The sequence below is a fragment of the Phoca vitulina genome, unplaced genomic scaffold, assembly GCF_004348235.1.
Source record: "Phoca vitulina isolate PV1807 unplaced genomic scaffold, GSC_HSeal_1.0 scaffold8, whole genome shotgun sequence".
Taxonomy (NCBI): Eukaryota; Metazoa; Chordata; class Mammalia; order Carnivora; family Phocidae; genus Phoca; species Phoca vitulina.
The window spans coordinates 37,577,043-37,603,583 of NW_022589711.1; the positions used below are offsets into that span (position 1 = coordinate 37,577,043).

General features: G+C 33.6%; 1 protein-coding gene across 12 annotated transcripts in view; it reads right to left on the bottom strand.

Annotated features, from left to right (window-relative positions):
• ZBTB20 (zinc finger and BTB domain containing 20) overlaps nt 1-26,541 on the bottom strand; it is a 797,562-nt gene that overhangs the window by 508,687 nt on the left and 262,334 nt on the right. The window contains exon 1 of one of the 12 annotated variants that reach the window (XM_032406589.1): nt 10,664-10,941. The exons of the other annotated variants lie outside the window; for them this stretch is intronic. The gene's annotated coding sequence lies outside the window, so the exon portion shown is untranslated. Of the gene's footprint in view, nt 1-10,663; nt 10,942-26,541 lie in introns of those variants that run through there. 12 annotated transcript variants of the gene reach the window in all.

A 26,541-nucleotide genomic window follows, 5' to 3' on the forward strand; every position in this document is an offset into this window, starting at 1 on the left:
TGGTGAGGCAGATGGTGAAGTAGAGGTAAATGAACATATTTAGCAATACAGAATGCCCACTGCAATGTATGGTGGGCTTAGCATGCCGGATACCACATCATATAGACATATTATCTTATTAGATGCAGCCACTGCTGTGTGAAGCAGCATGAGAAGACCATCAGGATTTGAACTGGACCTCCTGGTTTTAAAAAACCGAACCACATTTTTTAACATGTATTTTTAATCTTCAAATTAAGAGTGCAGGCATTAAAATCTCCAACTATGTCATAAATATTTGGGCTTAAAATGTCACACTATATTTTCAATCCCTTCTTTCTTCATACAACACCATCTCTAAATAAGATAACAGTTTAAAAAAAAACAGGCTAGATTAAGTCATCCCTATTTTTAGCTTTAGATAACTGACACTACAGGATTTAGAAAAATATAGCTTTTTTCGTGTAAAATGAAGATAATACAATTATCTTTCTTTTACTTCACAGCATGGCAGTACATTTTTTATATATTTGTAGCACTAAATGTGGTGTGTTTATGTCCTACTTCACATTAGTGCAAGGTAATATTTTAATATCTCTACATATGGGAGCATGATCATAAATCACCCCTGAAATTGCATCTATTATTAGAAAATGTATCTCATCTGACTTACGAATTCTATTTTCTTTTTCCCTTCAAGTATATGGAAGAATATTTTAGGTATTGTGTCTATTTGATATATATAGATTTTAAAGGCAAACTGGTGCAGAATCATGAAATCCATCCATGAATGGATCAGAAAAAAAATCACTGACATTGACTGACTAAACTTTTCCCCTGCTTCTCACATGCCTGAATTAGACTAAAAATGCACCAGTGTAAAGACAGAAATTATGGAGGCGTCACCAGGGACAACTGAATGAGAGGAGGGGAGTGCACATATTTCCTTATAAGGTAACAAAACATTCATAAAAGAAACTGACAAAAATAACTCAGGCTCAGAAATTATATGGAATAACAATAATCCCCAATAATCAATTCAGAAATATAAAAACTGCCCACCTCTACATAAATCTGAATCACCGACTGGTATTGTTCTACTCACCGCTCAAATATGGTTAGTGAAAAACTGATTCACTATCTAGTTCATACAGGAAAATATGATGGAAACTAGGCTGCATATTTATATATAAACTATTTAACTGACAACTAGCAGTTCAATTTAATCAGTCAGATTTCCTTTTCCTCAATTCACCAGATGTTGAGTTAACTGAACTATCAGTTCAAAATAATAAAGTAATTTCTGTGAATAGGCAGTCTGCTACGTTACATTCTTCTCGTCTCCTCATGTATTCCTCATCCTCTTTGACCTTTCTCTTCACTTCTGTTTCTGCATGTTTCTTCCTTACTTTCACTTTCTTCCTTATTTTTTCCCTCTCTTTTTTTTTCCCCTTGGTGAGGGTAATGAAGCTCAAAAATAACATCTTGTATCCTGTTGAGGGAAACTTGGTCACAACTATCCTTCCAGATGACAAACTCATTCTTAAATGTCTGTTTCCCAATCCAAAGAAAACAGAGCAACTGAGAAAATAGAGACGCAACATCACTTACCACTACCAACATCACCACTTTTAATTCCCATGCTACATTCATCACAAGGAGGACTAAAGTTTATTTATATTATCCCTTAACCTCAAATAGGACCACAAATAAGACTAATAACAGGACCATTTTGTGGCACTCAGGCAAACGGCTGGGCAAAACAGATGGATCTTACTTTGCGCCAGGACTCAAAAAATACAGTCGCCAACTCACTGTTGGCGACTACATATCTTGGCCCAAAGATGGACCTGGAAGTGGGACCAGTTGTCTTTGATATGAATACTGTTCCTATTCATATCTGCCTCATGAGATAATCATTAACTCTGTCACTATGTGGGGTAAGTATTGGATAGAAACTGTAAAAATGGTCATCAAGGAAGTGAAATATTCTGAAAGCATGTCAGATTAGTTTAGGGAGCACAAAGTCAGAGCTAGAACATTTTTGGCAATACTGTCTACTTTTCAACTTCCTGTTTTTTACAAGTTCAGTACTGTACACTGTACCCACCTTTAAAATAGTAGATTTCCAGACTATGTGTGATCAATAAGAATAACTTGCTCTTGACATTTCAGGTCCCAAAATCTGTTAAAATTTTTTAAAGTCACCCAGATCGATCTCGGTCATTACTGAAATTGACCACCAGTGTCAGACTTTTTTAAATAGGACAAAACTATGTAAAGCTTTATAGATTACAGTCAACACCCAGTGATGCACTGGGAAACAGCTCAGTCAGTAATCAATGCAAATTACAAAGCCCGGAAGAATGCTTCTCTTGGCAGAGACCCTTTAGCAAAAGAGTTGTACATTCTGCACTAGTTAGAGATTCTGAATGGCTTTCCAGAGAAGTGGCAAATGCATTATATTACAGTAACCTATCCTGTAACTCACAAGTCCAAAAAACAAAGCCCTAGACAATAAAGAAAACTGAAGGGGGGTGAGGAACTATAGATCGTTAACACTGACTAGTAACACAGGGCTGCTTCTGACCACACTCTACTTTTTAAAAAAATCCTCACATGTATAGGAGTTTTAAATATCACCAGGTCAAAAAACTTCAAGCAAAGAACAACAAAGCACTCTAGTTTAGGAGGTCTATGCTAATTCAGGCGTTTCTCTTAATGTTCTCCCAACTATTCAGCATCGATTTTATCTTGCTCAGATTGTTTTTGAGAGTTCACTCACCTCTCTTATAATTTATTCATTCTGACATTGCTCAGATAATTTCTAAGAGACAAGCCCTGCCTGTGGTCAGCGTAGAGGGAAATTACAATATTTTAATTATTTCTCTTAGTCTTTTTTTTCTTTTCACTTAAAAAAATTTTTATTATGGAAAATCTCAAACACATCCAAGAGTAGAGAGCATAGTAAAATGAGCTACCAGGTACTCATCACCCACGGGCCATCTTTTTTTTTTTATCTATAGTCACCCACTTTTTCTTCCACTGGCTCATTTTAAAGACAATTCCAGATATATCATTCTATCCACAAATATGTTAGTATGTAGTACTAAAAAATAATGGCCTCTGAAAATCATAATATCATCATCCCACATCAAAAATAATAGCAATTCTTTAATGTTATTAAATATCTTAGGTCAAATGATTGACTTCTGAATGTTTTTTGTTCTTTGTTCATTTTTATAGCTGGTTAGTATGAATTAGGATCTAAACAAGATCCACACATTACATTTAAATCATAATTCTCTTTTAACTGATAAGTCCCCCATTCTTTTGTTTTTTAAATTACTTTTTATTTTGGAACAATTTCACATTTATTGAAAAGTTGTAAAGAGAGTACAGAGAATTCCTGTATCTTCTTCACTACTGAACATTAACATCTTACATAACGATGGTAAATTTGTCAAAGGAAGAAATGACCACTGATACAATACTATTAACTACATACTTTATTCAGATGTTACCAGTTTTTCCACTAATATCTTTATTCTATTCCAAGGGTCTAATCTAGGATACCACATTGCATTTAGTTGCCATTTCTCCTAACTCTTCTCTGATTTGTGACAATTTCTCAGTCTTCTCTTGTTTTTTATGACCCTGATAGATTTGAAGAGTAGTGGTCAGATATTTTTTGTACTAATCTAAATAATAATTTGGATTCGTCTGATGTTTCTCATGATTAGCTTGTGAATGAATGAAGAGCTCTTTTTGTAACATCGTATCAGGGGGTACATGATACCCATATGACTTATCACTGGGGATGTTAATCTTGGTCATTTGGTTAACAGAGTGTCTGCCAGGTTTTCCTCTTCTTAGTTTCAATTAGCATAATTTCACTTTTAACAGTCTATTGAGGTGTAATTTACATAACATAAAATTCACCTTTTTAAGTGTACAACTTAAGGATTTTAAATAAATTTAGAGTGATCATCACCAGAGTCCAGTTTTAGAACATTTTTGTCACCCCAGAAAGATCTTTCATGTCCTTAGGTAGTCAACCCACTCTTACTCCCAGCCCCAAACAATAACTAATCAGCTTTCTGTCTCTAAACATTTACCTTTTCTGGACATTTCATATAAGTGCAGTCGTACAATATGCAGTGCCATGCATGTGGCTTATCATATTTTTCATATTCATCTATGTTGTGGTATGTAGCGGTAGTCTGTTCCCTTTTATTGACAAACGGTGTTCCATTGTGTGGATTTTGTTTATCCACTCATCAGTTAATGAACATGTAGATTGATTTTAGTTTTTGACTATTATGAATAATTCTGCTCTGAACACTGACATATATACAAGTCTGCATGTGGACACATGCTTTTATTTCCCTTGAGTAGATATCTAGAAGTGAAATTTCTGGGTCATAAAGGTAAGTTTACTTTAACTTTTTTAAATATATTTTTTAAAGATTTATTTATTTATTTTTAGACACAGAGAGAGAAAGAGGCAGGAGCAGAGGGAGAGAGAATCCCAAGCAGACTCCATACTGAGCACAGAATCCAACACGGGGCTCGATCTCGCAACCTGAGCTGAAACCAAGAGTCAGAGGCTTAACCAACTGTGCCACCCAGGTGCCCCAGTTTATTTTAACTTTTAAGAACTGCTAAGCCATTTTCTAAAGTGGCTGTACCATTTTATTTATTTATTTTAAAGATTTTTATTTATTTATTTTAACAGAGAGCTAGAAAGAGAGCACAAGTAGGCAGAGCAGCAGGCAGAGGGAGAGGGAGAAGCAGGCTCTCCGCCGAGCAGGGAGCCTGATGTGGGGCTTGATCCCAGGACCCTGGGATCATGACCCGAGCCGAAGGCAGCGGCTTAACCGACTGAGCCACCCAGGCACCCCTGGCTATACCATTTTAAATTTCAACCAGCATTGTATGAGGGTTCCAATTTATCAGCATCTTCACTGATACTTGTTATTGCATGCCTATTTTTATTGTATTCACTCTAGTTAGCATAAAGCAGTACCTCTCTATGGTTTTAATATACTTTTTTCTAAGGATTGATGATATTGAGCATCTTTTCATATTCTTATTAGTGATTCTTAGATCTTCTTTGGTGAAGTATTTATTCAAACATTTTGCCCAACTTTTAATTGGGTTTTTTGTCTTTTTATTATTGAAGAATTCTTTATATATTATGAGGACAAAGATCCTTTATCAGATATATATTTGCAAATAATAAATTTTGCAGGGGCACCTGGGTGGCATAGTCAGTTAAGTGACTGACTCTTGATTTTGGCTCGGGTCATGATCTCAAAGTCATTAGATCAAGCCCCACGTTGGGCTCCCTGCTCAGTGGGAAATCTGCTTCTCTCCCTCTTCCTCTCCCTCTGCCCCTTCCCCTGCTCACCCTCATGCTCTCTCTCTGTCCAAAAATAAATAAAATCTAAAAAAAATAATAATAATAAATCTTGCAAATTTTCTCCCACTCTTTTCATTTCTTTAGTGGTATCTTTTGAAATATTAAAGTTTTAAATTTTATTGAAATCCAAATTATCATGTTTTTTATTTTTTGTATCATGCTTTGGCGCCATATCTAAGAACCCTGTTTAACTCAAGGTCATGAAGATTTTCTCATAGAAGTCTTATAGTTTTAGCTCTTATATTTGGGTCCATGATCCATTTTGAATTAATCTTTGTGTATGGTGGGAGGTAAGGATATAAAGTTATTTTTTTCATATAGTTCTAGCACCATGGATATTCATTTATATTTCATACAGTCCTAGCACCAATTGTCCTAATACTATTTATTGAAAACAACAACAAAAAAAACTATTCCTTCCCCTATCAAATTGCTGTGGCACCTTTGTCAAAATCAATTGACCAAAAGCATAAAGGTTAATTTTCTGAATTTACAACTTCATTCCATTGATTTATATGCCAGTACTATACTCTTCCTTCTATAGTTTTTATAGTAAGTTTTAAAATCAGGAACATAGGTCATCTAACTATGTTTTCCTTTTCAGAATTATTTTCACTGTTCTGGATCCTTTGCATTTTCATATGAATTTTAGGATCAGCCTGTCAATTTCTACAAATATGCCTTTATTCTTTTTGATGCTATTGTGAATAGAATTGTTTTTTTAATTTCATTGTTCACTGCTAGTATATAGAAATACAATTAATTTTTGTATAATCACAAAATAATATATAATCTATTTTGTATTATAATGATATATAATATAATTTTGTATAATTACAAAATAAAATATAATTTATAAACTTGCTGAACCGTTTGTGTGTATGAATGCATTCCTTCAGCTTTTTTACATAACTTATCTTCTGCAAATAAAGTGTTAACTTTTTACTTTCTAATCTGGATGCCTTTTATTTCTTTCTTTTCTGTTCTGTTTTTTTTTCTTCTCTCCTTTTCTTGTTTTCTTTCCTCTCTTTTTCTATTTATTTATTTATTTATTTATTTATTTATTTATTTATTTATTTATATCTTACTGGACAGACACCCCAGTACAATGTTAAATAGAAGAGGTGAGATCTGACAACCTTGCCTTGTTCCCAATCTTAGGGTTAAACCAGTTAGTCTTTCATCATTAAGTATGATGTTAGTTGTAGATTTTGCATAGATGCCCTTTACCAAGTTACAGAAGTCCTCTTCTAGTCCTAGTTTGTTGAAAGATTTTGTCATGGATGGTGGATTTTCTCAAATGCTTTTTGTGTATCTATTGCAATAGTCACAGGGTCCTCTCCTTTATTCTACTAATATGGTATATTACATTAATTAATTAATTAGTTAGTTAGTTAATTACTGAATGTTTACCAAACTTGCATTCTTAGGATAAATCCTACTTGGTCAGGGTGTATGGTACATTTAAAGATTGCTGTATTTGATTTGTGAATATTTTGTTGAGGACTTTGGTGTCTATATTCATGAGGGATAATGGTTTCTTATGGTATGTTTGTCTGGCTTTGGTCTCAGTGTAATATTACTGTCATAGAATGAATTAAAAAATGTTCCTTCTCCCTCTATTTTCTGAAAAAGTTTGTGAAATATTGGTATTGTTTCTCTTTAAATAATGGATAGGATGCAGTGATGATATCTGCATCTGGACTTTTCTTTGTGGGATGACTTAATTAAAAATTCCATCTCTTTGCTATTATAGATCTATTCAGATTTTCTATTTCTTCTTGAATCAGTTTCAGTAATTTGTGCATTTCTAGCAATTAGATAATTTTATCTAAGTTGTCTTAGGAATGTATTTGTTCATAGTATTACCTTTTAATCTCTTTAATTTCTATGGGATTGGTAGTGATGTCCCGCTTTTATTCCTGATTTCAGTAATCTGTTATCTTCTCTACTTTTTCCTTGTTATTCTAGCTACACATCTGTCAATTTTGTTGGTCTTTGCAAAGAATCAACTTTTGTTTTCATTGATTTTTCTCTACCATTTTATTGTTTTCTATTTCATTGATTTTTGGCCTAACCTTTTTTATTTTCTTCCTTTTTCTTGAATTGAATTTTGTTGTATATTTATTCCATATCTATATTTATCTACATAATAATATTATAAGTGCAATCTATTTCTTTGGGTGGATTTTAGTTACTGTTGTCATTTCCTTTCAATCTAAATGATTTCCTTTAGTATTTCTTGTAAGGCAGGTCTGCTAGCAACAAGTAGCCTCAGTCTTTATCTTGGAATATCTTTCTTTTATCTTCATTTTTGAAGAACAGTTTTGCTGAATATAAAATTCTTGATGGTCACTTTAATAATCTTTTTCCTTAAGCACTTTGAATATGTTGTCCCTCTGCCTTTTGACTTTAACTGTTTCTGATGAGAAGTCAAATGTTAATCAGAATGTTGTTTCCTGTATTGAATGAGTCTTTTTTCTCTTGGTGCTTTCAAGAATTTATCTTTTTCTTCGACTTTCAAAGTTTGACTAGAATGTGTCTATATGTGGATCCTTTTGCATTTATCATACTTGGAATTTGTTGAGCCTCTCAGATGTGTAGATTAATGTTATTCATCACATTTGGCAAGTTTGGGGTCATTATTACTTCAAATATATTTTTTTCTGCCCTTTCTTTTTCTTCTCTCTTCTTATCCTGTTACACACGTTAGTATACTTGATGGTATCTCAGATCTCTGAAGCTGTTTATTTTCTTCATTTTTTTTTCTGTTTTTCAAATTAGATAATTTCTACTGAGTTATCTTCAAGTTCAGTGATTCTTTGTTCTGCCATCTCAAATCTGCTTTTGAGTCCCTCTAGAATATTTTTCATTTTAGTTATTGTGCTTTTAAACTCCAGAATTTTTATTTGTTTCTTTTAAAAATAATTTCTATCTTTATACTGATACTCTTTATTTTAAATGTATATTAATATTTTAATTATTTAACAAGGTTTCCTTTAGTTATTTAAATATATTTATAATAGTTGCCTTCAAGTCTTTGCTAAATTCAATATCTGCTCTTCCCCCTCCAACCTAGAGGCAGTTTCCACTGACTGCTTTTGTAACAGGGTATTGGTCACACTCCTGTTTCTTTACATGTCTTATGATTTTTTTTCTTGCAAGTTGACACTTTATACAATAGTTAATAGCAAATCTGACTTCTGATTTTTCCTTCCAGGAGATTGTTGCTGTTATTGCTACTTATTTGTTTGTTTAGTGATTTACCAATCTAATTCTGTGGAGTCTGTCTCCCTCATGCTGTGCAGCTGCTGATGTCTCTGGTCAGTTTTTATAATTCCTATTTTTATTTTTTAGCTAAACCTTGCCCCTATGTCAGCACAGTTTGCAGTTCACATCTAATGACTGGTCTGGAGTTGTACTCAAACACCTTGAGGGCAATAAGCTAACATCCTTTGCTGATATATGTGTATGGGTTGGAAATGCATTCAAAGTTCAGGCACTTTACATGTCTTCCTTGGCTCTTATTTTTACTGGAATTGCTCTTCTCTCCTCTTTGCACAAGGCCTTAGGGTCATCCTTGGGTATATGGTTATCTTGGACCCTCTCTGTCTTTCCTATAATACGTGTAGGCTTCCAAACCACCAGGGATATGTACTTATCAATGCCTACTATAGCAGTCTCCTTTTCCAATTCTCCTTGTTAAAGTTCTGGCAATTTTCCAGTCTCTTGCCTGCCCCAACCTGAACTGCAACTTCAGGCTAGCTGTAATGTTTATCCTCCCTGTTTGTTTACCACTGAGATTGCTACTGTTTATGACACCTAGGGGCATGTGGTTTTTCATGTTTTACTCCATCAAGTCGGCCCATTTCAGCAGGATGTTGTGAGTTTTCGTGGCTTGGCCTGCCCTGGTAGATCTATTATGCCAATGGAGTTTGGGGAAGGGTAAGCAGTGGAGGTAGTCCCAGCTAAAATACCAGATCTCACTTATGCCTGTCATTTAACCATAATCTTTAATATGTCCCCTTTTACTCTCAGAAGAATCCAGTTTGGGTGGTATAATTTATGATCTCCTTTTATATAGTGACCATAAAAAACTTGATATTCCTTCAGCAAATAACCATTGCCTAATTCTATTCCTTGTAATGCAAGATTTGGAGGCCCAGCTGCAGGGGTGTGTGTATGGGTGGATGTGGGAGGTCCAACTGCCAATGAATGAAAGTTTCCACGATGGTTACATGTGTATGTGAAATCCTCAACTGCCTGTTCCACTACATCTCTAAGAAGTCTAAAAGTTCTGGAGATTAGGAATTTCTGCCAATCATGAGGATTGGGAGGTAGATGGAGGATAAGTATGAGGGTGCAATACTTCCCCCACAGGAGATAAAGAATTCTACATGACTTACAGCGCTGAGAGAAACCACACAATGAGAAGAGCTAGCATTTCATGGTTCATAATAAGTAGCTAGAAAATTTGGAGCTGGAGTGAGCTAGAATAAACCAATTCCAAGCAATTGTAGAGTACATATCAACTAGACTTAATCTCATACCAAATAGTAGCTAAGTAATCTCTCTAAATAGGTCCAAATACTTAAGTGAATCAACTTAGTATTTTCCTACTTATTCTCTCACAGTTTTGTGGCATGCCCAGGCTATATCTCCTTAGGAACGTACTAAAGGGATATGCTTCTCTGGGCACTTAAATAACTCTTGTAAATCAGAAAGTTCCCATATTGAAATAGGGAGTAATATGCACTTTAAAAATGATTTTTGCTTTACATAATGATCAATAAAATTCCCTTAAGAATAGATTCTCCTAGAGCATTTAAATTATGAATAGATTTACAAAATCACGCATCCCATAAAATGAGATAAACATGTAGTATCTGCTTCTAGGATTTTCAAAACTTTTTTTTTTTCTTCATAGAGACTGAAAGGAATGGGAAAATCAGCAAACTTTGTGCAGTAGAATTCAGAATGTATGATGCATTAACTTTGAATATCTTACTTATGTTTTTGGGTCAACATTAATCCTTTACACTTACAAAGTGTCAAAGAAATCAAAGTACTCACCAAACTTCATCTCATGAAAATGTCATAATAATTCACCTTTAACCCAAGAACCTGTAACAGTAAATATTACTACTTCTATTTGGAAAATAAGGAAGTTAATCCATAAAATAAAGCATGGAACATCACATAAATTGCTTAAGGACACAAGAAAGTCTGGTGATGGAGTATGTGATAAAATTCCCTCACCTTGTAATACGAGAATTAGGCAATATCCAGGCTAAAGCAAAGAAGAAATTGGAGCCTCCATCTCCCATTTGTCTGTATATTAGAGGAGAATGAAAACAAATGCTTAAAGAGATTTTTTGGTCCTATGAAATGACACTTCTCCAGCTAATTTCTCGGGTAAACATTTTTTTGGCTGTGTGTTTTTGCCAGGCTTTTCATTTCTGTAAGAGAACTTCAACCCAACCCCTAACTTGATTACTGTTTCTGCTATTAATTAACAAAAATAGCTGTTTTCCATGACAGATGTTGGCGGGGATGCAGAGAAAGGGGAACCCTCCTACACTGTTGGTGGAAATGCAAGCTGGTGCAACCACTCTGGAAAACAGTATGGGGGTTCCTCAAAAAAGTTGAAAATAGAGCTACCATACGATCCAGCAATTGCACTACTGGGTATTTACCCCAAAGATACAAATGGAGGGATCCGAAGGGGTATGTGCACCCCGATGTTTATAGCAGCAATGTCCACAAGAGCCAAACTGTGGAAAGAGCCAAGATGTCCATCGACAGATGAATGGATAAAGAAGATGTGGTATATATATACAATGGAATATTATGCAGCCATCAAAAGGAATGAGATCTTGCCATTTGCAACGACGTGGATGAAACTGGAGGGTGTTATGCTGAGCGAAATAAGTCAAACAGAGAAAGACATGTATCATATGACCTCACTGATATGAGGAATTCTTAATCTCAGGAAACAAACTGGGGGTTGCTGGAGGGGGGGGGGGGGTGGGAGGGATGGGGTGGCTGGGTGATAGACACTGGGGAGGGTATGTGCTATGGTGAGTGATGTGAATTGTGCAAGACTGTTGAATCACAGATCTGTACCTCTGAAATAAATAATGCAATATACGTTAAGAAAAAAAAAAAAGAAGAAGATAGCAGGAGGGGAAGAATGAAGGGGGGGAAATCAGAGGGGGAGACGAACCATGAGAGACGATGGACTCTGAAAAACAAACTGAGGGTTCTAGAGGGGAGGGGGGTGGGAGGATGAGTTAGCCTGGTGATGGGTATTAAAGAGGGCACGTTCTGCATGGAGCACTGGGTGTTATGCACAAACAATGAATCATGGAACACTACATCAAAAACTAATGATGTAATGTATGGTGATTAACATAACAATAAGGAAAAATTTTAAAAAATAGCTGTTTTCCAGTAATTCAATCTAGAATTCACTGTTATCTAATAAAAATTAGAGGCATAACTTAGAAAAGCAATATCTATAAAAAATTGCAGTTCTTCTATTGGAGGTTAGATCTAGGTATATTCTAAAATCTTCCTTTGAATTATATCAGAATGGAGTATCATCTACCTGGTCTGTATCTTATAAGACTGAAAATACCAAATTGCACATCACTGAGATGTTATCAATCTATATTGAAAGCTATAACAGAAGTATACCTACAAAATACTCTTTGTTCCTCATAAAAGTGAATATTGATCATGGTATCCATGGTATAATACGGTGACCCCTCTATATACTGAAGATTATCAGAGAAAGGTATTTCTTTCTAGTCTGAGTATCAGCAATGTATTTCTTCAAAACATATGATTAAGAATCCAATTTGTAAATGTATATAAGACTCTTTATAGGATTTTTTTTTAATACATAGGTCTAATTCTTATGTTTCAGTTTTCAATTACTTGATTTATATCATATACTTCATTTATATTTTATTTACTTTCAAATATATATATATTTATAACATATATCTATGTATCCTTTTAAACCATCTTTCTTTCTTTTCAGAACAAGGAGATCTATGTCTCTTTTTATCTACCCTTTTGTATATCAAGCCATCTGAAGTTACAATAAGATACCCCAAAATTTTAGATGCAATTTCAAAATGCAACCTAGATCATCTAGGAACCAGACTTGATAAACTCATCTATGCTTTTGTGGTGACTTTATCATTTCCTTCTACCCTCGGTGTTATTCAAATCAGATGTCTGAAGCAAAGTAATAGATTTGTATCATCAGGGTCCCAGACTAACTTAAAGCTTAGATAAGCATCTTTTTGCTAAATCAGCTGAAGGTGATTCTTGGCTTTCTGTGCAAGAGAAGAACAATTTGGAACCTATGGAGCAATAGCAACTATTTTCAAATCATTAATAAAGCATACAACATAGGGCAGCTACGACTGAGTGTGCAGCTCGTGCTACAAGGGCACCCGATCTAGGGGTGTGCTCCACTCTGGAAGCCATGCTCCCTGGCCCAACTTACATCAGTTTGGAGCAAATTATTTTTATAATTTGCACAAAGGTGCTGAAATAGGTCATCCAAGTTGTACTAACCCTCTATGTAAGTAACAGAGGCCCAGTATAACATATTTCTGTAGTATTTCTAACAAAATATAATTAATTCCATTAATATTTAGCTGGCTCTCTAATTGCTACATGTTACATAAATATTCAGGTAAGCCTCCTCGTTAATGCCCTCACCACATGAACTTGAGTCTCCATGACTTGGGCTAAACAAAATGTTAATCATATATACAGTTCTTCTCAGGAAGACTGACTTTGAAACAGAGCAGGAGAAAAAGGATGCTTCTAACACTGTCTTTCTCCATAGCTGACAACAACATATATCAGATCGTATTTTCAACATAGTGAAGCTTTTCTTCCTAAGTGGAGTAAAAAAGTGGGTGCAGAACATAATGTTACTCATATTATTACTATTTCCTTAATTAAATTGACTCCAGTTTGGAATTTTCAAAAAACGAGAAAGTGATACCAAACTTCAGTAAGTTCTGAGACAATGGATTATTTGCGTAATGGAACACTTTGCCTTTAAATTTAGTTCGTGGCTTCCACTCTCCCTCAGATACTTTATATAGTTCACTCAACGAATTATTTGCAAATGGGGATAACATAACACATTTTTACATTAACTTTTTCTGACTACAAAATTAACACATGCCCTTGGGGAGAAAAGGGAAAATATAAGAAAAAAAATTACAAACACCAGAAAGTCTGATCACAGAGACAATCAATTACTACTGGCATGTCGGCATTTCATTCAAACGTGACAAATTTTAATCCCAGTTTGGCTTCTTCTTTTTCTCCTGCACATCACTCAGTTGCCTCCTATTCCCACTATTTGGTATGTACTCAAGCAATAATAGTTATTTTCTACAAACTAATTTAACAATTAACCAAGTACTATTGTATTTCATAGGTCTGCTATTGATTATTATTCATGCTTATTATTATTCATTCTTATTGCTCATTATTACATGAGTTAGATTTTATCCAATCATGCCCTATGAAGATTATCTGTTATATATAACAAAGTATGACATTACATAAGTGTTAGACCATTTTCACTCCATAATGTGGATGTTAGAAATAGCTTCCTTAACCCATGGAAAACAAAAATAAAATGGTAAATTTGATGTCAAAAAGTCAAATATCGTATACGGAGGCCAAAGAGAAATTACTTTAGATAACAAAGTTGTTTATTTTTATTTTTACTATATTTACCACAATACTATAGTACTAGTATGGAAAACTGAGAGTTAGCTATGCTTATAAAGGTAAAGCACTATAAAAGGCCGAAAGCATATATCTCAAGAGTCTAATCCAATTCTATCTAAGGAGCTATCCTCTTTCTGTGATCTGTCATGTAGAATTACATCATCTCCCATGGCTCAGATTATCTCCAATTCATAAAATGCTTTAACAAAAACTGTTATGAAGTGGGTTCTATTATATATTCACATAACTTCCTTCTCACTTTGGTTTAGCACGGAAATACACAATACATCAATATGTGTTTCATTAAGACAGTTGTTTCGATATAGTAACAAGCTGGGCAAATAGAGGAAGTGTGCTGGGTGTAATTTATTTACATTTTAATAAGACCTCAGATGAATGATACCACACAGGAAGCTCACAGTGAGGTTAGGGAGAATGGTGGCCAAAAAAATGCCTTGAAGTTTGGAAGCTGTAAGTATCATTTAATCAATAGTATTACTTCTGAATTAAGATAGGATAACAGTTCCACAGAGATAGGTATTATGGTCTGTGACAAACATTTTGCAATGCAGGCATTAAAAATTGAGGGGGATATAAATTTTCCAAAATATGATAAAATTTTAAGGTTATAACTTGAACATAGATCAAATGACAAAATTTAAAATAGATGTTCCCATGATATAAAAATCTCATCAAAGCCCAAAGTGTAAGACTCTACTTCTTTAATATACCAAAGATTACTGCTAAAATTCCCATTTAGTAGAGATGCTAACTTCATGTTAGCATTTGGATTTCTCCTACTTTACATGTTAATTCTTTTGTGAGTGGTTCTAAAAATCAGGGCAAGTTTTTTAATGAAATAAGAGATTCAGAAAGCAATGATTTTCAGTCTACAATTATAGTAGCCTGCACTACTCCTATTTCCAAATGCTGAGCAGGGTCACCTTTGTGTGAGACAAATTATCACTGGTAATATTTTAGAAATTAATGTGCATGACATTTGTCTATCTGGTGTTGTTCCAAAGAGAATTTTAAAAATCTTGCAAAAGTAAATACAATTTTTAAGTGGCAAGTGAAGAAACAATTGTAAAGGTACAATAGTATAAGAAAAGCATGAAAAAGCCAGGGTGAGGTCAATATACAAAAGGTATGCTGTGAATTCTAATACATTTGCTTAAATATAAAACAAGAATATACTGTATTTATATTAGCTACTATAAAAATAAATATTTCATTAGGATGTGTTTTTGCATTTTTTTCTTGTTTGTATCTTATCTACCAACTAGAAAGTAAGTTCCCTGACAGTATGTGATTTACATTTTTCTGTACTACAATTTATAACAACTAGCATGATGCTAACTAGAAAACTGATTTTTGATCAATATTTGCTGTTTTGATTTGGTGAAATATAAAGAATCAGGTCAAAGGGTATAGTTTTATTTTTTTTTTTATTTTTTATTTTTTTAAAGATTTTATTTATTTATTTGACAGAGAGAGAGATAGCGAGAGCAGGAACACAAGCAGAGGGAGTGGGAGAGGGAGAAGCAGGCTTCCCGCCGAGCAGGGAGCCCGATGTGGGACTCGATCCCAGGACCCTGGGATCATGACCTGAGCCGAAGGCAGACGCTTAACGACTGAGCCACCCAGGCGCCCAAAAGGGTATAGTTTTAAATATCAGATGTTCATGCATATTGTATAAAAGAACAAAATAAAGAATTCTGAAAAACAGAATAAATTATAACACTAGATGGGAAAATCTAGATAGATTATGCTAAACTACATTGAAGCAATAAAATTAATACAAAAAAATAAACTTCAATTGAAAATAAATCAATGTAAATGCATACTTAAATCCCACAGACAATGCAGAAGACTCCCAGAGAAATGAAAACACAATGTTGGCATCATGAAAGTGATGGGTCCCAATATCCCTATCATTTCTATCATGTTATATAAGAAGTGATAAAGTATGATTGGAAATTCCAATTTCCTGATTATATAGAATGTAAACAATCTATATTATAGAGATCTATGAATTTTCTGAGGCATTATAAGTTTTATAGATGTTTTTGATTAGAATCTGAACACTATTACTTCAGATATAAAAACCCGTAAGTTTGATTGTAAATAATAATTTTACTTTTAGCAATTTTTAAAATCCACATTTTGACATGGTATACAATTAGGTTATAAAAGCCTTCAAAGTGTTCTTCATAAAATACTAAGTGTGATGTTTTTCTAGTAATGCAAGGGCAATTTAATAATGGGAAATCCATTATTATAAATCCCTTGCTGAATTATCATGCTCTGAATAATCCTACATTTTGAAAGAAAGGGAATATGTATCTGAATTCCAATGTCCAGCAAACAATTTCTGGCACATAGTAAGTGCTGAGTAAGTGTGTGTTAGAACTGATCTGAATTGAAAAAGACATCACAATAAAAGTCTATGTTCATCAGTTAGAGTTTAAAAATATTTATCCAAAAAGGCATGTAACATACTTCAACATTCATTCTTAATAAACAAAGAAAGGGTTAGAAATAGTATTCTAATCCAATATGACAAAGAATATCTGTCTTAAATCAACAACAAACATCCACCTTAAAACTGTGAAGAAAAAAAAAAAAACTAGTGACATTACCACATAATCAAGAATAAGGATACTTCCTATCTTCGTAGTTACTTAGCTGTTTTGGAAATTCTAGTCAATGAAGTAGGACATTAAACAGAAATAAGAAGGAAAAAAGGAAGATAAAGTCATCATTGTTTGCAGATAATTTAATGACCTTAAAAACTTGAGAGAACTTCTAAAAAACTACTAAAATTATTAAGAAAGTTGAATAAAGTAGCTAGAAAATAAATATCATACACTGCTATAGGATGTATAGCAATGTTGTTAAGAGAATAAATCCTAAGAATTCTCATCACAAGAAAAATTTTTTTTTGCATTTTCTTTCTTTTCTTTTTATTGTATCTATGAAATGATGGATGTCAGCTGAACCTCTTGTAATCATTTTAAAATTTATGTAAATCAAATCATAACAAAACTATTCTAAAGAAGATATGGATTTTCTACCAAATAATTAGAAAATGGAATATTCACAATTAATGACAATAACAAGAACACAGCATGCCTATACTTAAATAAAGAAAAAAATATAATAAAGAATTTGGGGACCTATATGAATAGAAAGACATAATTTATTTATGTATAAAATATTATATAAATAGAAACATATGATGTTTCTGAATGTGAAGACTAAATATCACAAAGATACTCGTACTAATTTATAGATTTAATAAAATTCCAATAAAAATTCCAATGGAACATTTTTATGAACTGAATGAGGTAAATTAATCTTGAAGAATAAATAGGTGACAATAGCCAGAGTATTTTTTAAAAAAGAAAAAAAAGGAAGGATTTGACTTAGCAGATGTGTAAACTTACTGTGAAGCTCTAATGGAAACTGTATGGAACCAGTGAAAGAACAGATAATTCAAAAATAGATCCTAATGTTGATAAAAATTAGTAAGCAATAAAGATGGCACCAACGGAGAAACGGTGTTGGGACAACTAAAGATTAACTATTGGGAGCAAAATCAAGATGCTTATCACATACCTTAGGCTAAAATAAATTCTGGAAGGAATACAGTTAAAAATACAAAATAAAGCCATGATGATACTAGAAAAAATGGTGAATTTTTATCTGAATTCAAGCTGATAAAAAAGAAGATAAAAGCACAAGCCATAGTCATAGGGAAAAAAATACAATAGAATTGACTGTACAAATACTTAACATTTTCAGGGCGCTGGGGTGGCACAGTCGGTTGAGCATCCAACTCTTGGATTTGGCTCAGGTGATCTCGGGCTCGTGATCTCAGGGTTGTGAGCCCAGTGTCAGGCTCCCCACTCAGCACCGAGTCTGCTTGGGACTCTGTCTCCCTCTCCCTCTGCCCCTCCCCACTGTGTGCTAGCATGCATGCTCTCGCTCTCTCTCTCTCAAATAAATAGATAAATCTTTAAAGAAATACTTAATACTTTCTCACATTAACAACAACAAAAACAATTTAATGGCATATGAAAACTGGGAGAATTGCATCACATTTGACAAAAGTAGTGATTTAACATTTAAAAAATCTTACAAATCATCAAGACAACATGAGTAAAGAACATGAGCAAACAATTTATAGAAAGAAGAAAACAATGGCAAATAAGCATTTGAAAGACATTCCAAATCTGTATTAATAAAACTGATGCAAATTAAAATAAGCCAGGTTTTTGTTGCCTGCTAAATTAGCAAATATTTATAAAATAATACTATTCAAAGCAGGTAAGAGTATACTTAGAAAAGCACTCTCCCATACAATTTGGGAGGAGTTGACAAGAGGACCGTGAGAAGTTTACATCCTCTAACCCAGAAATCAACCTTCTAAAAAATATGCTGAAAACATAATCTAAGATAAAAGTGTATATATAAGAATGGTCCTCAGCAGTAGGAATATTGGTGGAAAATAACCTATATATCAAATATGGGGATGTTTACAATTTTTTGGTACATAAATAAGGTATAATATTACACAACCATTAAAAATGAGTATTTTATGACTGAGAACTAATAATATAATTAATGCTAATTGAAGATAGTCGAAAAAATAGATATATAAACATATCCACTTAGAAATGTAAAAAAATTGGAAAGAAGCAGAGCAAAATCTTAGAGTTGTTCATACCTGATTTAAATTTAAGTACTATATATTTTTTCTATTTCCATAATTATATGCAATGGGCATACTTTACCTTTTAATCTTAAAGAAAAAAACAACCTTTATTTTAAACCTAAAATGAATTTATATGTGTTCAGAGTCAGAACCCACTCAGGGGAAAAAAAATCAAACACCAATAAAAACCACTTTTCCTACACATATGGAATTACTTTGCTCATTCATCTGTGGATCTCCGTAATTCTGTGTATAAGGAACCTCTATTGAGATATCTGATTTTCTTATTTTTATTTCCAAAGAACATAATACTTTCCCTGAATTAAAAACCAAAGAAAATAAAGTCACTCTTAAGTACCATATTTGACCTCAGTGTTCTTCCAGTGCTTTGATGGCTCTTTCTCTGACCACTTCTAGATGAAGTTTACCTATTTTGTTAATAACTATTTTGGTACCAAGTTCAGTAATATTCAGTGGGAGAATGTTTATTTAGCCCATTTAGCCAACACCCAGGAGTCACCTTCAACCAACTGTGACCAAGACAGTGAATAGTGCATTTGATTTTCACATCTCCTTTGCTGGAACACCAACTATGCTGAATATTCTGAGAATAACAATGGATAGAACTTGGATTTTTCATCAGTGCTTAAAAAATAGCTGCCAAAGTCAAGACATGCAATAACCTTCTAAGTAAGTTTGCTGGCTCCATATTGTGTTTGAAGGCACACCCCCTCCAAACGTCTGCACTCACCATCTGCTACTCAACTGCAGAATAATGCACTCAAGTCTGGTGTTGCTTGGCATAGGCAAGGATAGTCAATGTCCAACTCCATTCAGACATGTGCACCATATCAGGAACCTTATGACACAGTCCTCAACATCAATGCAGCATTTTCAAGCCCCACTGCACATCAATCAAGTATGTATGACAGTCAAGCTGATAGACAAAATCTAAGCCAACCCTAAACACCTACTGTGCATGGATCTCTCCAGTTTGCCTGCAGCTCACCTTCTATTAAGATGATAGCTTTGGCCTAGTCTTCCATGCCAAAACAAGTCCATGGAGTCACTCTGGCAAGAAGAAGGGTCTATATCAATGTCAACAAACAAGTTCCTTGCTGCCGACCCTACCATCTGTGCTCCTGCTTCCCACCTACCTTACTTTATGTGGACCTTGATGAATGGGATTCTAATAGTCCAAGATTCTAGTTTAGCCAGCCTTTGCAGATGGGGTCAACATGACTGCCCTCTGGCCAAACACGCAGGGTGACATAGCTGAAGGTTACCTGGAGAGTGACTTTTTGCACATTTGATATTAGAAATAAAGCAAATAAAGATGTTCCTACCAGTTTCTGAGTTTTGGGTCTGTGAAAAGAATGATATGTTCAGTGCTTAAAATGAAGATGATTTCCCTGTAAATTTTTTGGAAATATTAAAAATGCTAAATGATAAATTCCATTTCAACACTATGGATAAGAGAAATACGATAAATAAAAATAAAACTGAGGTTGTTTTAAAGTATTTACAAAGTAGGTTTGAGAAAATGACTTCAAAAAAATCTCAGAAATATGTAGAAATAAGACTTTATAATGTAATATTAATAGAGAAATAGAACATTTCAATAGGCATTAGATGCAACAATATTAGAGAATAGTGTACGTGCTAAATGGAGAATAATAGCTTTCAAACTTATTCTCCAGAAGCTGTATAGCACTTCCAGTCTTCGTGGTTGAACAGCAGAATTTGACATAATTTTAAATATGAGTAGTTTCTGGAGAAATCAAATTTTTTTGATCTTAAAAAAGACATTATATGAAATGAAATAAATCAATATTGCCTTAAAATTGTAAATAAATTATTTTTGTGAAAATGTTGACAAATCTTTTCAATTAGGTCATTAAAAATGCACTTTAGACTGAGCCTAGTGACATATAAAACCAACAGAAAATCTCAGGAAATACTGTTGTTTCCATCCCAATTCAATTTAATATAATGATACAGTGATTTGACTTTATCTTTCATTTAGGGAAAACTAAATGTATTTCTAGAATGGTCTCTGGACTCACCAAAACCAAAACTCTACCCTAAATTCAAAATACAGCATCACCTAGGCAATTTAAATAAGTAATAATTATAAGGTGAATCTTTACCACACAAATAAGATAATGAATGTGGAAGTATGTTACACATCATAAAGCATCATACACAGAATTATTCAGAACATCTATCTCAGTGCTTTGTACATAGTAAGCACTTACTAAATGTTTGTAGAATTGATTAGAACTTAATTGAAAAGAGAGGTATAATGAGACTTCCATAAGTAGAATTCAGGTCCTTTCAAGATCATGGGAAAAAGTTCAATCAAATTATATTACTAGGTACATCAGTTGTCTTTGATGTTATGAATCAAGATGAGCTTCTATTGTATCTAAAGAAAATTTCTGTAGGATTCTCTTTGGAGAAAGCACAGTGGAATAAAAAGCATGATTATTTTTAATTTCTAAATATATCCAAATTTTCTAGCATTCTTTGGTGAAGTAAGATAATGCTATAGAAATTCTACATAAAACCTGAATTTACAATGTCCTGGCCTAATCATCTGGATAATCTCTTTGAATTTTCCTAAAATATGCTCCCATCCCATTTTCTATGGGAATTCTCCCACTGATTAACACAGAGAATGAGAATTTGGCCTGTGCTCTATAGACACCATTGAAATGTGGCCACCTGAGGCATGTAGGGAGGGCATCCAGCTGGCACGCCACATGTTGCCCTGGAGTAGAGTACAATGAGAGGGATATTTTGGCTAAGACTACCTGGACAATCTCTACAAAGACCCTGATTATGAAAAGGACTTCAGTATCATCATTGTCTCTTGAGTGTAATATGAGCCAAGGAAACTTCTCTTTCTAAGTTTATGTATTTTACCCAAAAAAGCACTTATAAGAAAAATCAAAGAAAGCTGGGCCATTGATACTGGAATTTGAGCATTATCCATATCACTGGGGGAAACTTTTTTGAGAAACCCAGACACTTTAAAATTGTTGCTAAAGCACATTACAGACTTGACCATAAACTGCAACGTAGTAAACTCTGTAAGGCAAAGGATACAAAAACACCCAATGAAAATTTGTCTATAGTGCAGTTGTTAGATTACCTATTATAAAAATCAGTTAAGTTCATATACTACTCATTTAAGAAATATTTGTTGATTTTATTTTTACTTTATGCAACTTGTAGGAAAGAAAAGCCATGCATTTGAACTGCAATGCCAATGAAATAATTTTGTTAATTTTGAATCCTTTTTTTCAAAACACCATACGTGATTAGAACACATAATAGTGCACTATTGGTTTTTTTTGCCAATTTTTATTTTAAAACCAAAGTTGTTTTTGTATTACATAAGCACAAAATCAGAATTTCAAAACCAGCAAACATATTTAGGGGAGATTTTTAAATTAAACCCACTTGATTCCTTGTTAGATCAACTTTGAGAGACAGAAACATTTTTGTGAAATTCCACTGGGGTAATAGGGTAGCTAGGAAATGCTCCTCATAGTGAGAAGAACCATATGCATTATTTTTCAAGTTTTGTTTAGAGTTTTCATCCTCCTACTGAACGGTTCTAGTTTTTTTTATAATACAGTTATTTACAATACAATATGAGTATAAATCTTAAGGGATTTATGATGTCACCAAATGCTGAGAAACAATTACAGCTGGGATTTACATTTGTGTTTATGTATTATTTTGCCTATAGATTCCAAAAACCAATGAAGAGAAACTTTGATACAAAACATATCCTGGAACTGAAAGACAGATTCCATCTATCATTATAATCAGTTGATAGTATTTCTAAGACAGAGTTTGACAGTAAGTGAAACAAACAAACATAATGGTTTAAATATGCCACTTCAGCCACTAGAACTGTCAGTCAAGAGGTTTTTTTTGTATCATTAATTCAATGCCACACAAATAGGAATTCTTATTTTTCAATAAATTTTGGTGACAAGTTGTCTACACAAAGGGAACCAACACCTATAGGGAAACTTTTAATTTGTCATATGTATGTCTATTTGAACTTACTTAAGATATTATAATTGTGGGCTTAATTTACATCCATTTTTTTCTCTACAAGCTCAAGAAAATCACAATGATCACAGTGTTCCTAAGACTAATGAGTACCAATTTATGAACAGAGAAAATAGAAGCTCATAGAGATAAAGAGTATTGGGAAGGATCATACTGCAAGTCCAGCAATATATTCAGTGCAGTCCCTTGGAATTTTAATAAAACCATAAAAATTACCATTTTACATTTTTTCATTAACTTATCATTTTACTTAATTCAAAATATTGTGCAGAAAAGTTTTATTGCTGACTTAGGCACCTGAAAATTTTTATTAATTCAATTAGTTTTTGCAATTTGTGACCAATAAGGTTTGGCTTACATCTTGCCTTTTTCTTCAGGAATTTAGAGACTTCACAAATCTTAATACCCTGATGGCTACGTAAGTCTTATGAGGCTAGGAAATAATGAGATTGAACTTGCCCTCTCTTCCATCTTTATTGACTGCTAGCCCCAGTGCCAAAAGCTAGCACTGCTGGTTATCCATCATCATATCTAAATATTGATTTTCCTAAAACTTGTATTTTGAGACTTTCTTCATTTTAGAATTACAGGTAAAGTCACTTCCCTTTGATATAAACTGCATGCAATAAAGAAAGAGGCAGTCCTACACAATAAATATGTAGGGAATGGTTTTCCACCTCTGCATGCTGCAGAAAATCCCACTGAGTTAAGTAGGGTTCTACCAAGGCCACTTAAACATATTAGCCTATTATGCTCCACATTTCTTTATTGTTCTCAAAAAGCTAATGAAATGTTCCAGTGTAATGTTTATGCTGGAGCACTTTTCAAGGCATTTTAGAAGTGATATTTCTCTCGTAACTCCAGAAGGGGGTTCCACTTCCTAGAAGTATTTAGTAGACCATGCAGAGACCATGTAGTCTCATTACCCAGACTGTTTAGTTGCATGGCTGGAGAAGAATTTTTAAAGATAATCACTTACAAGCTTCAGTATGGGCTTTAACATCATTGTAAAGTGACAGGAATTAGAAAACTGGCAAGCATATGTGGCCTACTGTCCTACTTGAATAGATAGGCTTAAAATACTGTGTATGGTCTATTCACAGGTAACATTGATTTATATTGTCCATCTCTTGGTTCAGAGTATCAATGTAAAATTAGACAATCAATTGAACAGATTCAATAAAATAAGAAACTATGATCTTCTATTACTAAAACAGTCAGTATGTGGAATAAAACCCCAGCAGTTATCTTTGATGTTAGGGTGTCAGTTTCTTCATCTGTATGATGAAGGAATCAGCCCTGTTGATCTCTATGATCTCTTCCCATTCTAATATATGCTGATTTTATGATTCTAAATACCAACACTGAGTGTTGAGGAGTAGCAAAGTAGGCAAAGAGCAAGGAACAGAACTTTATTAAATTATTAACTTTACAGCAAATTTAAAGTTATGTAATTGTGCCCTGAGTTGCCATACACAGCCACCTCACCTACTAAACATCATCAATAATATGAATGAAAGGTTGAATACTAAGAGTAAGATTAAGATTAAAGCCAAGACTAAAAATATAATAATTATTTGAGAAATGAAAAAAGTATAAACTTCTACCAGGATAATATGTGATATGCCTTGATAAATGACAATTTATTGTACAATCATTCTCAATTATAAACAATAACTTGCAGGCACCTTGGAATTTTTTGTTTTTATTTTCAAGAAATCAGACTATAATCCTAAAAAGTATTTAACAGAGTTCATAGCTCTGTCTTCTACTCGATAATCCTAAGAATGTAGTATTCTTATTTTTATTCTTTTTTTAAAATAGATATTAACATTTAATACAGACACTGCACTTAATTAACGTGAACTATGTTGCACATGCTTTATTTGCATTCAGTCATGCAATCCTTCCATCAACACTAGGGAGTATGTACTAGGGAGTAAGTACTATTAGAACACAGAATCATGGAGGTGGTTATCAGTAATGCTAGACTATCAAACTGACTTATGGGTCCCCCCATTTTTTTTCAGTGTGCAAAATTAACACAGCTTGGCACCATGTTTCAAGAATAATATCACTCATATCACATGATTATGTTTTTGTATTCTTCCTAATAGTAACCGAAAGAGTAACTTATTCTTCCATATGTGAAAGCAGAGATAGAAAAGGAATGAAATTAGAAGGTACACACACTTTTTCGACTATAAGTGTGAAGACATATTCATAAATTAGTAGAGGCATAAAAACCAATAACCAATGAGAATGAAATGGTTTGAAATTACATTGTAAGCTCTTTAATAAGCGGATTCTTACAGCATAATGAACACTAGAATGGGCACAAGGGACCTATATTTTAGTCCTGAAGCTGCCACTATCAGATTGTATAATTTTGGGCAAGTTACTTAACATTTAAGTGCATCCATTTGTTTTTGTTTTTTTTCTAATATGGGGAGATTCTGATCTCAAAGTTTCCTTCCAACAATAGCATTCTATAGCATGCTATCTACAAAGTCAAGTAGTGATTTGCTTTGTTTCATTTATTACATAACAGTTATTAATGTAAATGAGTGGTATTATATTCACAGCTTTAACTAATTTACAGCAAAGATTGGACCTGCTTTGTAATCATCTCTCTAACTGCACCTCTGATATAATAAGGTGCTATCTTGAACATTGTGGGATATGTCATTTTCATTCCTGCTCAAGAGTTAAGCAAAAATCTATCTTGGCAGTAATCAGATAATATAAAAACTCAGAAGTGCATGAATACTTGGACTTAATCTTCTTGACCTCTCCTATAATTTTTGACCTCTACTTATTATCTCAGCCTGCTCCCCTTGACCTCTAATATTGCCAAGTACTAAAGAAGTTCCTGGATATAGTATACCTGAACCAAGAGTGGCAAGCATAAGACAGGTGGAGGTAGGGGCAGGAGTATTATCATTCAGTACCATTTTTCATGCTTCCCACTATTCATTTAGTTATATTTGTTCCAGGAACTATTTTAACATATGACTGTAGGAGAGGTCATGTTCAGCAGGCTGGTATTGTAAGTAAAATAAAAAAAATTATGGGAACATGGAATATTAGGTTCCAGCATTTAAGCATTTCTACCACTAGAAGTACTTGACAAGCATACCACTTTCGTTGTAATCTGGAAATTGTTTGAAGTTGTTTGAAGATAAAATCAGATAGTAGAAATCCCGTTTCTATACTGTGGGCGATCAAAGGTCATTTGAAAGGAGAGCTGAGGTCAAGAGCAAACCCCTTAGGTCTACTCCAGAAATTTCACTAGAGGGTGCTCTTGGGCTTTTATGAGTTGTCAGTTCTCCAATAAGAAAACCAAGTATTGCTTAGAAAATGTTCTACCTTAGCATAAGTTGGACTCCATCATGGAACCCATATCCAATACTTCAATATAGATATAAGGATATCTCAAGCAAATCTCAATCCTGGTTCTTATTTTCCTTTGAAATTGACTTGTTTCTTCTGGTATTAAACTTGTAGACCTCACAAATGTAAGACCCACGAGAGATCTCAGAGGTCTTCA